General features: G+C 38.4%; 1 protein-coding gene across 4 annotated transcripts in view; it reads right to left on the bottom strand.

Moving 5' to 3' along the window:
• Window positions 1-14,309, bottom strand: part of ASXL1 (ASXL transcriptional regulator 1) — an 85,225-nt gene that overhangs the window by 30,532 nt on the left and 40,384 nt on the right. The gene's annotated exons all lie outside the window — the stretch shown is intronic.

Raw genomic sequence — 14,309 nt, 5'->3', positions numbered from 1 at the left:
CCACTAGGGGAGTAACAAGGAACGTGAATCCCACTGCCTTAGGTACTGAAAAGCAATGCAGTGACATTATCAGAATTGTGCTTCAGAATCATTTTGAGAGCAATTTGAACACTGTATTAGAGACGGAAAGAGTCTGAAAACTACAGCACTAATTAAGAGTCTAATGCAACAGTTAGGGTAGAGGTAATTACTGCCTGAGTAAAAATCTAAGAACTGTAAGGGAAAAGATTGTAATAAGCATTAAATAAGAATGAACGAAAAGAACACATATAGGCTATTTAAAAGAAAAGGAAATAAGAAAACATCTATCTGTATGGCTTTACAAAAATAAACACAGAGGGCCGGCCTGGTGGCGCAGTGGTTAAGTGTGCACGTTCCGCTGCGGCGGCCTGGGGTTTGCCAGTTCAGATCCCAGGTGCAGACATGGCACCACTTGGAAAGCCATGCTGTGGCAGGCGTCCCACATATAAAGTAGAGGAAGATGGGCACGGATGTTAGCTCAGGGCCAGTCTTCCTCAGCAAAAAGAGGGCGATTGGCAGCAGTTAGCTCAGGGCTAATAGGATACATTTCTATGTAACTTTATCCACATTGCAAAACAAGGTTCAAAAATATTGACATGAATACAAAAATATCCAGAACTGAAAGTAAAAGCCACAATGTCTCATCCAATCAAACATTATTAGGAATGCAAAGAACCAGGAAAATATAACCCATAATGACAAAAGGAAAAATTAAAAAATAGAGAGACTCAAAAATGGCACAGATGATAGAACCAGAAGAGTATATGAAGTTATTATAACTATATTCCATGTGTTGAACATTGAACACATTAAGCAGAGACATGTAAAATACAAAAAACACCCAAACAGAACTTCGAGATAAAAAATACAATCTCTAGATTAACAGATATAACACTGTAAAAGAAAAGACTAGTAAACATGAAGATATACCAGTAGAAACTACCCAGAATAAAAGGGAAAAGATTGAAAAAATATGAGCAGCACACGTCAGTAAGTTGCGGGACGTCAAGTGGCCAAATACACTTGTAATTATAGGCCCCAAAGAGGAAGGGGGAGGTGTAAGAAAAACATATTTGAAAAAAAAAGGCCGAATATTTACCAAATTTGATCCAAGAAGCTTAACAAAACCCAGGCACAAGAAACACGAAGCAAACCACACCAAAGCACATCATAATCAAACTGCTGGAAAGCAATGATAAAAAGAAAATATTACACAACCAGAGGCACTCACAACTAGAATATGTAACTATGTACTGGGGGGCTTTGGGGAGAAGAAGGAAAAAAATAAAGAGTAGCAGCAGATGTTAGCTCAGGGCCAATCAAAAAAAATTTTTTTTAATTTAACCTAAAGGGGAAGAAAAGATACATTACTCACTGAGGAACAAAGATTAAAATAACAGCAGACATCTCGAGACCAGCTCCATGGTGGAGTGGTTAAGTTCGACACACTCTGCTTTGGTGGCCCGTGTTCATGGGTTTGGACCCCAGGCACGGACCTATACCACTTATCAGCCATGCTGAGGTGGCAACCCACATATAAAGTGGAGGAAGACAGGCACAGATGTTAGCTCAGGCTAATCTTCCTGAGCAAAAAAATAAACAAACAACAGCAGACATCTCATCAGAAATAATGCAAGCCAGAGACAGTGAAGCAACATCTTTAAAGTACAGAAAGAAAAAACTGTCAACCAAGAATTCTGTATCAAGTGAAAATATCTTTTAAAGAGAAGTAATTTTTCAGACACACAGATGCTCTGAAATAACATCAGCAGCAGACCAGCACTACAACATTAAAGAAAGTTGTGGCAGAACGAAAATGACACCAGATGGGAAGCTACGTCTACACACAGGCATGGAAGAGCACCAGAAATGGAAAATATGCAGGAAAAACATGTATTTATTTCTTAAATCTCTTGAAAAGACAATTGACTGTTTAAATGAAAAACAACAACAAAGTACTGCGGGGTTTATAACATAGTGGAAGTGAAGTGTAGGACATCAGCACAAAGACTGAGGGGAAAGTGGAAGCATACTGCTCTAAGGTTCTTATAATACAGGTAAAGTGGTATAATATTACTGAAGGTAGACTGCGATAAGTTAAATATCTATATCATAAACACTAAAGCAACCACTAAAATGACAAAATAAAGAGGTACAGCTAAGAGACAACCAGGGAATTGAGAATATATATTTTTTAAATCCTTAATCCAAAAGAAGGTAGAAAAAGAAACAAAGAACAGATGGGACAAATGGAAAACAACTAACAGGATGGCACATTTAAACTCTAGAACATCAGTAATCAGATTAAATGTAAATGGTCTACATACCCCAATGAAAAGGCAAAGACAATCAAATTGGATAAAAGCAAGATTCCACCATACAATGCCTGTAAAAAAACAGCCTGCTTAAAATATAAAGACACAGGCCAAAAGTAAAAGGATGGAAAAATATATACCATGCAAACACTAATCAAATGAAAGCAGAAGCAGCTATATTATTAAAAGATAAAGTAGATTTCAGATCAAAGAATATTACCAGGGATACAGATGGTCATTTAGAATTGACAAAGGAGTCAGTTCATCAAGAGGAAGATAATCCTAAAGGTTTATGTACCTTTTAAAGGAATTTCAAAATACATGAAGGAAAACTGACAGAACTGAAAGAATAAACAAATCCACAATTAGAGATTTCAACATCTCCTCTCTATAACTGATAGAATGAGTAGACAGAAAACCAGTAAGAATACAAAAGATGTGAACAACGCTATCAACCAAGAAGCTAATCAACATTTATAGACCACCACCTGACAACAGCAGAATACACATGCTTTTCGAGTACACATGGAACATTTATCACAGATCTTACTCGGGGCCATAAAACAAGCCTCAATAAATTTAAAAACGATTCAAATCATACAAGGTATGTTCTCTTACCACAATGGAATTAGACTAGAAATCAGTAACAGAAAGGTCTCTGGATATTCCCCGAACAAAGAGAAACTAAGTATCATACTTCTAAATAACAAATAATTTAAAGAAGAAATCAAAAGAAAAATTAGATACTTGAACTGAATGAAAACAAAAACACAACATATGAAAATCTGTTGTATACATTAAATGCTTATCTTAGGGAAGAGGAAAGTTCTTAGATAAATACCTCAGCTACTATTATGAGAACCTGGGAAGAAGGGAGCAAATTAAGCCCAAATGAAATATGAGAAAGAAAATAATAAAAACAAGAGCAGAGATCGATAAAATAGAAAAGAGAAAAACAACAGAGAAAAGTCAACAAAACCAAAAGCTGGTTTTGGAGATGACCACTAAAACTGAGGAACCACTAGCCAGACAAATTAGGTAAACACAGAAGACAAAAATTACCAATATCAGGAAGAGAGCAGTGACATTGTTATAGATTCTACAAATATTAAAAAGATAAACAAATATGACTATTCTCCTTATAACAATAATTTTGACAATCTAGATAAAACAGACACAAATTACTAAAAATCACCCAAGAAGAAATGGATAACCTAAATAATTCCATATCTGTACAAGAAATTGAATTGATGGCTCTATTGGTGAATTCTATCAAACATTTAAGGAAGAAATAATACTAATTCTATACAAACTCTTTCAGAAAATCTAAAAGGAAGAACCACTTTCCTATTGCTACAGTCAAACGTCTGTGTCCTCTCAAACTGACATGTTGGAATCCTTGTGCTCAATGTGACGGTGTTAGAAGGTGCACCTTTGGGGATGATCAGGTCATATGGATGGATTAGTGTCCTTGTGAATGGGATTAGTGCTCTTGCAAAGGAGATCCCAGAGAGCTCTCTAGCCCCTTCCTCCATACTGAGGATACCAGAAGAGGTCTGCAATCCAGCAGAGAGCCCACACCTGACCATACTGGCACCCTGATCTTGGACTTCCAGCCTCCAGAACTGTGAGAAATAAACTTCTATTGTTTATAAACTACCCAGTCTGTAATAGTTTGTTACAGCAACCTGAACAGACTAAGACACCAATTCATTCTATAAGGACAGCACTATTCTTACAGGAAAATTAGACAAACACATTACCAAAAAAGAGAAGTACAGTGCCACACGCCTCACAAACATGGATGCAAAAAATTAATAATTTTTAGCAAACTAAATCCAGCAATATTTTATAAAAAGGATAACATATCATGACCAAGTTTTATCCTAGAAATATAAGATTAAACATTCAAACTAAAGAAACAAAAACGATATACTCATCTCCGTAGATGCAGAAAAAGCATTTGAAAGAATCCAACATCCATTGATAACAAATGTTAAATGTTAACAATAGATGAATCTGGGTAAATAGAATAAGGGTGTTTTTTGTATTTTATCCTTGCAACTTTTCTGTGAGTTTGGAATTATTGCCAAAGAAAGAATTTTTTTTCTTTTTGGTTTTTTTGAGGAAGACCAGCCCTGAGCCAACATCTACGCCCATCCTCCTCCACCTTTATACGTGGGACGCCTACCACAGCACGGCTTTTGCCAAGCAGTACCATGTCCGCACCCAGGATCCGAACTGGGGAACCCCGGGCCGCCAAGACATGGAACGTGCGAACTTAACCGCTGTGCCACTGGGCCGGCCCAGAAAGAATTTTTTTAATGACAATACATGAAAAGCTGTTAGCTCAGTTACTGGAACAAATTAAGAGCCCAATAAATGCTAATAATAATGACCTAACTCAACCCCTCCTATTACAGATGATAAAATTCAGGCTCAGAGAATGTAAGTAATTTATCCAAAGTCATCCTCCTGTTAGTTAATGACTGAAACTCAATGTGTCTAGGATCAGCCTTCCCCCGACCCCAACCACCACACACACAATTTCCTAACAGCTCATTAACTTGTTTAAAACAGAAGAAAAATGGAAAATACATGTCTGTTTTTTTCTAGTTCCGTCCTATTATGCCTAATGAAAAATATCCCCACCACACAAATAGGATATTTTGTGGAATTTCACCAAAAGTTTAGGATGAGAAAGGAGGATAAGAAGGTAGGATCTTGGTCTGAGCTAAACAGATAAGGTAGACAGACTGACCAATCAGAGAGGAATATTAGGGGAGATAATAAGAGATTTTAATCTGAAATATATCACCCTACGACCATCGTCGCAAGAGAAAAGATAGAATTGCTATGGGGCAGTGGTAATGTGATACAGCAGCTGACTGCATGTGGGAAAGAAAGGGGAAGTCAGGAGCAACTCAGGTCTTGAGTCCGGCTGACTGAGAAGACAGTGACAGCATAGACAGAAAGAGGAAACATAAGAGGAAGGCTGCTTGTGAGGTCAGTAAGAGGATATTAGATGAAGAAAGAGGCAGCTTTGTGATACGAGTGGAATCTCTGAGTGGAAATGTCTTACTGGACATGCAGATCTGAAGTTCTAGAATTAGAGACGGAGATTTAGGCATCTGCCCACTCAGGTGGGACAGGTGAAGATTTGATCACTACAAGAAAAGATGAGGAATCCTTTCCCTATCCAAGATGTATCTAAACCCCTCAGAGAACAGCAGTGATTCTATCCCACAGGAACTTCAGATGAGAAAGAACTGTCCTACCGCACAAGACAATCAAAGGCACTCTGATCAATCTGCTGCACAGGGCCCATGAGTCATATCAACTGATATATCCCCCCTTCGGGCTGACACGAGCCTTTATGGGCAAGGAGAAACAATCTCAGTGACACCACAGCTGCATCACCAGTAGCCCATGAGTTCTGGCAGAACTCAGAACCTTTTATGTTTTAGTGAGTTGCACCTGTTTTACAGATGTAACCACAAGGGAGCAATTTGTCACAGATCTTCCAGTGAATATGGCAGACAGGGCTGACACAGAAGCAACCATCTCCCAATCCAAATACACAGAAAAGCTGTGCAAAATATAACACACATAGGTAAGCCCAAAAAAACCAAGAAAGGGAAACTCCCTAATGCTAGAAACAATGAAGCTACTCAAAGCCCAATAACTCCCCAGGCTACTAAAGCCAGATGCAGGTCTTAAGTCTTGGGCTGGGACAGGTGTTTTAACGCCTGCAAGAGATTAAGAGACAAAAAACTGAAGATGAGTTAGATGTATAAAATGCCCAAAGCCACAAAGAACTGAATAACCATGAACTCTAAATTTCTAGTCCATGAAAAAAGCAGCTTTCCATTTGCCAGAACTGAGAGGTGAAAAAGTCACCTCTGAGAAACCAACTCTGTATCACAGGTATGGGTTCCAAAATCACTGTATCTGAGTGGTCCAGGAACCTCAAGTCAGGAAGTTAGCCTAAGAAGAGGTATGGTGCCAAGGAAACCAGTCGGCTCAGCAGAAACGCAAAACTTCCCTAGAAGAACATCTCTACCACCTGATTCACAGAAAAAATAAATCCCCCAGATGATAAGCATACAAGTGAAAACTTACAACTATATAAAAAATAAACCACCAAACAGGAGAGGGTTTTCTTTTCAGCAGACACAACAAATAGGCAAAGTTAGACCTCAAGATCTAGATAGAATAGAATAGAGAGGCTTTAAAATTTACAGAAATAAGAAATAAAAACCACAAGACAAGAACAGGATAGAATGAGAAAAGAATAGGCAAATTTCGAAAAGAATCAGGTAGAAAATCTAGAAATAAAAATATGGGATGAGGCTGAATGTTCAGTCAAAACTAAAGAATTAGTGAACTATATTATTGATCTGAAATAATCTCACAGAATGTAGCACAAAAAGATAGAGAGATGGAAAACATGTAAATGTCCAAATAGGAGGCAGGAAAGGTGATATGCAAAGACACACTGGCCGCAAGTGAAGACGTGAGTCTTCAGATTGCCAGGGTAACTCACTCAAGTATACACCACAGCAAAACTGCAGAGCAGTGAGGACAAACCAGACACAGTAAAAGCAAGTAAGAACAACGATCATAAAGTAACAACAATCAGATACCAGACTTCTCAAACGCAACAAAACAGATGCCAGAAAATAGGGGAATGACATCTTCCTAGGAGAGGGAAAATAAATCAATTACAAATCATTACACAGCTAAAATCTCATCTAAGAAAAAGGGCAAAATAGAGGCCTTACGATATACCAAGGTAGTTTGTTACTTTCAGATCCATAGGGAGAGAACTTAACAAATGACGTATGTTAATACGAAAGAAATTAAACACAGAATGAGGAGCAGGATGCAAGAAGCAATGGTAAACCAAGAAATTTGTAATATCTCAACATAAATACTAACTTAAAACATTTTTTCTTAATGCCTATCTTTGAGAGATTTAAAAGGAAAGCGGAACTTCAAAACTAGACAAGAGCAAGGACGATAAGAGGCAAAACATTTAGAATTAAAACATTTTAAAATGCAAGTATTGTTCACAAGGAGAGATACTCAATTTAGACTGTAAGTATTCGTGTTGAAAAATATAAAAGTAACCAGTGTGATAGAAATGAAATAATGAACTTGCAAGTCAGCAAAGGGCTTAAAAAAGGGAATTTAAAAAATGAATCCACACTATATAAAAAGGGTGAACTTGAAGACATTATGCTAAGTGAAACAGCAGTCACAAAAAGACAAGTATTATTCGATTCCACTTACATGAGGTACCTAGAGTATCAAATTCAAAAAGACAAAGTAGAATGGTGGTTGCCAGGGGCTAGTGGAGGAGAGAATGGGGAGTTAGTGTTCAATGGGTACAAAGTTTCAGTTAGGGAAGGTTCTGGAGAGGGAGGGTGGTGATGGCTGCACAACATGAATGTACTTCTTAATGCCACAAAACTGTACATTTAAAAATGGTTAAAATGGTAAATTTTGTTATGTATATTTTACCACAGTTTAAACAAAAAGATTAATTTTTTTAAAAACAAGTCCAATAAAAGCCAGAAAAGGAGCAACAACACAAGTAAAAGTATGGTAAGTATTTAAAAAAAAAAAGAAAGGACAGAAGTAGGACAAAAATATATTAGTAATCACAATAAATGCAAATAGATTTACTTCACTTATTAAAAGAGAGAAACTCTAGATTAAGTATTTTTTAAAAATCCAGCCATAAGCTGTTTATAAGCAACAGCAAAAACAGTAACAGAGAATGGTTGAAAGTAAGATTTTTTTTTTTTAAGATTTTATTTTTCCTTTTTCTCCCCAAAGCCCCCTGGTACATAGTTGTATATTTCTAGTTGTGAGTCCTTCTAGTTGTGGCATGTGGGACACCACCTCAGCATGGTCTGATGAGCGGTGCCACATTCGCACCCAGGATCCGAACCAGTGAAACCCTGGGCCGCCAAAGCAGAGCACGTGAACTTAACCACTCGGCCATGGGGCTGGCCTTTGAAAGTAAGACTTGAAGAGGATATGGCAACTATATCCGACCCAAAAGACAAAAGAATTTAAAGCAAAAAGCATTAATGCAGACAAAGAGGGACTTTTTTTAATCAATAAAAAAGGCAATCTTTGGGGTTGGCCCAGTTACATAGTGGTTAAGTTTGCGTGCTCCACTTTGGTGGCCCATGGTTCACAAGTTCAGATCCTGGGCATGGACCTAGACACTGCTCATCAAGCCATGCTGTGGTGGCGTACCACATACAGACTGACACAGACTGTTAGCTCAGAGACAATCTTCTTCACACAAAAAGAGGAAGATTGTCAACAAACATTAGCTCAGGGCCAATCTTCCTCACCAAAAAAAAAAAAAAAAGCAAAGCAATCCAAAAAGCTGTAACAAGGAAAAACCTGAATGGACATTGTGGTAGCCAGTCTCCAAAAATGATCCCAATGAATGAAGCCACCTAGCATTTGTGTCTTTGCAGAATTCTCTCCCACGGAATCCTGGTTGATCCCTTGGTTTGCTTTCATGACAGAATGTGGTAGAAGTGGCCCTGCCTGCACCAGTCCTGGGCCTGAGTCTTAAGAACACCTGGCAACTCCTGCTTTCGCACGTTTGAGAAGTCTGAGCTGCCATTTAAGAAAGGTGAATACCCCTGCTGGAGAAACAGTATAGGACAGACTGTGGGAAAGAGAAAAGCCTGGAGACCACATGCACAGACAGCCCAGCCATCCCAGCATCCAAATTAAGCCCTGCCTTCCAGCCATTCCTGCCAAATTGCCAAATGTGTGAATTGCCTTGTACATTTCAGCCTAACACCATGTGGAGCTGAAGAACCACCCTATTGAGCCCAGTCAATCCACAGATTCATGACACATTATAAAATGGTTATTGTTTGAGGACACTAACTTTCGGGGTGGTTTACTACACCATACATAACTAAAAACACAAGTAATATAGACTCAAAATATATAAAGGAAGAACTGTCTGATCTCAGGAGAAACTGACAAATCCACAATTAAAGGGGGATATTTCTCAAGTTGATACATAAAGCAGGTCAAAAAATTAAAAACAGAGATTTAAAAACGTGACTGACAATACATACACAGAATACTGTGATACAGAAAGACAAAAAATATACATACCATTAAAGCATATCTTAAATGCTTAAAAAACTGACCACATATTAAGCCAGAAAAGAAGTCTCAACAGAATCCAAAACACACATACCACTTCTTTGACACTGATTTAATAAAATGAGTAAAACGGGAAGAGAAAGACACAATATGTATTTGGAAACTTTTTTTGAAAAACACTTTTGGGGCCAGGCCGATGGCACAGCAGTTAAACGGTCCACGCACACCATTTCAGCAGCCTGGGGTTCACAGGTTCAGATCCCAGGCACGGACACAGCACCGCCCGTCAAGCCACGCTGTGGCGGCATCCCACATAAAATAGAGGGACATTGGCAGAGATGTTAGCTCAATGACAATCTTCCTCAAGCAAAAAGAGGAAGACTGGCGACAGATGTTAACTCAGGGCCAATCTTCCTCAAAAGGAAAAAAAAAAACAGAAAAACTTTAATTCATGGATTAAAATAAGATTTCATAATAGAAATCTCAAAATTCTTAGAACGAAGAAACATAAACTGTCAAAACTTGTGGGGTCACATCCACCAAAAGGGTATACAGGGTAAATACACTCCTTCTCAATCTATATGGGGTAAAGAACCAGTTTGGGTTTTTTTTCCCCCAACCCAACAAAGACTAACACATGGTCCTACCACACAGGACTAGTGCAGAGGTCACACCACAGGTGACTCACTGTGCGAGCCTGAAACACCCAAGGTGATCTACACTCTGATCATGTTCAGATGATGCGGCAACGTAAAAGCACAATAAAAGTTTCTAAACACTCCCAAGTTCTGTACTTAAATCATGACAGACAGGAGCAACAGTTCACAGACAGACACTGGTCTGTGGGTCTCACCTTGATTAGCACTGACAGTGGAAAGTCTACAAAATACAGCACTATCACACTACAAAGAGCAATGAAGAATATCTCTGTATATGGCTGTGGAGTGATCTCCTGGATATACTGTAGATAAAAAACAGTGGGGAAAAGCGTGTATGATGCCACTCTAACAAAGAAGGAAGATACAAATACAAATATGTTGTTTATTCTAAACAAGAAGAAAAATAATAAACAACAAAACGGTTATCCAGAGAGGAAAGGAGGAACAGGTGGAGGGGACTGGACATGAACTGGACTTCACTGAATAACGTTATGCTGTATATTTTATTACACATAAATACTTTACATTATAAAGCAAAATTAAAATTTATAGAAGCAATCCCTAAAAAAAAAAGTAGATAAAACTAATGAACCAAATCGTGTATCGAGTTGATGGCATAAGCACACACAAATGAATCATTTCAAGTAACTTTAAATTACAGTAATGTGTAAATTTAGTGAGATATACCCTAAGGCCAACAACAACAACAAAAACTCTTTAGAGCAATCATAGTGTTGGCAGCAGTGCTGGTATTGCTATTCTGAGATTGTTGGAAAAAGCAAATGAATAATTATGTGGTTTCACTGGGAACCAGAATTTCTACATGAGAGCAAGCAAGTACATATATAAGATTGAAAAGGACAAGCAAAAAGTCTATGGTCTGGAAACCGAATTGGAATTATCAGTAAGAACTCAGGAAATACTTTACCTTTAAAAATACATAAACATACATATATATACACACACACACGTGTATATGTGTGTATATATACCAACTTTCACTTTGGGCCACGACAGACTAACAGTCACCAAATTTACCCTCCCACTATAAACAACTAAGAAACTGGAGAAAATATGTGAAACAACTGTTTTCAACATTAGAAAACAGGCAGCACAAGACTATGATCCTGAAAACAGAAAAACAAACTGAGTCCTAGAACCGCCCCGGCTTTCTGCCTGGAGGTACAATCCAGACATCACAGAAGAAGGGGGGCAGGGGAGTGGATCCCAAGCAGAGCACTGCAGTGTTCCTGAGCTGAGACAGAGATCAAAGTTCTGGGAGGCTGAGACAGCGGGAAGTTGCACAGCAGAATTCCAGAGAGGAGGAAGCCAAGGAGAAAAAGACCTCCAGAAATCTGCATGGGGTCTCTGAATATGTATAGTGTGAAATTCCATAAGGCTGGGCACTGAATGGCTGAATAACTCCCAGAGCAGAGGGCTGGGAGACAGTTACAACCAGCCAGAGTAGAGGGACATTGTTAAACATCTGAGGCATTTGGTAGAGATCTTGGAAGAGAAATACCTTAGTAGTAGAGTTACAAGATTCTTAGAGTAAAGGCTACTTGAGACCTGCCCTAACAAAGCTTAAAAACAAGCCGCAAAGGGAGAAACTAACCCACATGTAACCAATGACCTGCCAAAATAAAGGCCAACACTCTTGAAAGGAAGATAAACTGTTTAACACCCAACATTGTAAAATTCATGTTGTTTGGCATCCAAACCAAAATTAACAGACATGCCAATAAACAGGAAAATGTTACTCACAAGCAGATCAATCAGACAATAGTGACAGACCCAGAAATGACAGAGGAGATGGAATTAATGTATAAAGACTTACAACAGCTACTATAAATGAATGATATGATCAAGGATTAAAGGAAAGAATGAACATAATGAGGGGAAAAGTGGAAGGCATAAAATAAAAACAAATGCAATTTCTAAAGATCAAAAATACAAAATACACTGGTTGGCCCCATGGCATAGTGGTTAAGTTTGGCACACTGTGCTTCAGCAGCCCGGGTTCACCAGTTCGGATCCTGGGTGTGGACCTCCACCACTCATCAAACCATGCTGTGGTGGCATCCCACATACAAACTAGAGGAAGAATGGCATAGATGTTAGCTCAGGGCCAATCTTCCTCACACACACACACACACACAAAAAAAAACCACAACAGTATCTGTAATAAAAAATTCACTGGATGAGATCAACAGCAAATTAGATACTGCAGAAGAAAAGGTCACTAGTAACACAAAGTATCCAAAATGTAGTATAGAGAAAAATGACTGGAAAAAATAAACAGAGCCCCAGTGACCCATAGGACAATATAAAGTCGTCAAACATACATGTCATCCCAGAAGAAACAGGACGACAGGAAAAAAATTGAAAGAATAACGGCTGAAAATATTTCAAATTTGATCCACAGATCTGAAGCTCACCGTGGTACATCATAATCAAATTGTCAAACCTATGGATACAGAGAAAAAGCTTAAAACCTGCAACAGAAAGAAAGGAACAAATGTAAGAATTACCACAAACCTCTCATCAGAAACTGCGCAAACCAGGAGCCAAAGGATGGCTATCTTTAAAATGCTGAAAGAAAACAGTAAACTTCCAACCTAGAATTTGATATCTAGCAAAAATATCCTTCAAGGTAAAATAAAGACTTTTTCATACAAAGAAAAGCTGATAGGACACGTCACAGCAGACCTGCACTACAAGAAGTGCTGAAGGGAGCTCTTCAGGAGCAAAGAAAATGGGAACACGTGGAAACTTGAACCTCCTCAAAGGAATGACAAATACGAGAAACAGTAAACATGTGGGTAAAAATAAGATTTCCCCCCATTTTTAAATTTCTTTAAAAGCACTGTTTAAAGCAAAAGTAGTAATAATGTTTTTGCGAAGCGTATAACCTATGTAGAAGCAAAATGCATGAAAAGAATAGCACACAGGCTAAGGAGGGGATAAACGGAAGAACCGTATCATAAGGATCTTACATTTTACATGAAATGTTTTTTTAAGATTGGCATCTGCGCTAACATCTGTTGCCAATCTTTTCTTTTTTTCTTCTTCTTCTCCTCCCCAAAGCCGCCCACCACCCCACCCCAGTACATAGTTGTATATTCTAGTTGTGAGTGCCTCTGGTTGTGCTCTGTGGGACACCACTTCAGCATGGCCTGATGAGCGGTGCCGTGTCCACACCTAGGACCTGAACCAGCAAAACCCTGGCCGTCAAAGTGGAGCATGCAAACTTAACCACTTGACCACATGGCTGGCCCCAGTTATTATACTACTTAAAGGCAGTCTGTGATAAGTTAAAGATGCATTTTGCAAAAGATAAAGCAAACTCTGAAAAAAATTAAAGAGATATTAGTTAATAAGCTAAAAGTGGTGACACAAAGGAATACTAAGAAATACTCAATCCAAAAGGCAGGAAAAGAAGGAAAAAGGAAAGAAAATGGGACAAACAGAAAACAAACAGCTAGATGGCAGACTTAATTCAACCATATCAGTAATTACATTAAATGTACATGGTACAAGCATCCCAATTTAAAGGCAGAAATTATTAGACTGGGGGCCAGCCCCATGGCCAAGTGGTTAAGGTTCTGCACACTCCACTTCAGCAGCCCAGGTTCGCTGGTTCAGATCCCAGGCACAGACCTACTCCACTCATCAGTCATGCCGTGGAGGCATCCCACACACAAAAAAATGGAGGAAGATTGGCATGGATGTTAGCTCAGGGCAAATCTTCCTCACCAAAAAAAGAAAGAAAAAGAAAAATTATTAGACTGGATTAAAAAAAATCAAGACCCTACTCGAAATACAAAGAAACCTTAAACATAAAGACACAGATAAGGTTAACAGCAAAAGGATGGAAAAAATATACCATGCAAAAACTAACTATAATACAGCAGAACTGACTATATCAAGATCAAAGAAGATTCCAGGAAAAAAAAGATACTACTGGAGAGAAAAGGAGAAGTTTTACTAAAGAACAAAAAACTTGAACGCAAGATGGTACAGACACTTTGGAAAATAGCTTGGCTGTTTCTTAGAAAAGTTAAACAGAAATCAGAATACAATTCAGCAATTCCACTCCTAGGTTATCTACCCAAGAGAAATGAAAATGTACGTCCACACAAAGATTTGTATGCAAATA

The sequence above is a fragment of the Equus quagga genome, chromosome 12, assembly GCF_021613505.1.
Source record: "Equus quagga isolate Etosha38 chromosome 12, UCLA_HA_Equagga_1.0, whole genome shotgun sequence".
Taxonomy (NCBI): Eukaryota; Metazoa; Chordata; class Mammalia; order Perissodactyla; family Equidae; genus Equus; species Equus quagga.
Note: the sequence above shows the minus strand (reverse complement) of the source record. Positions and strands in the feature narration are given on the sequence as shown.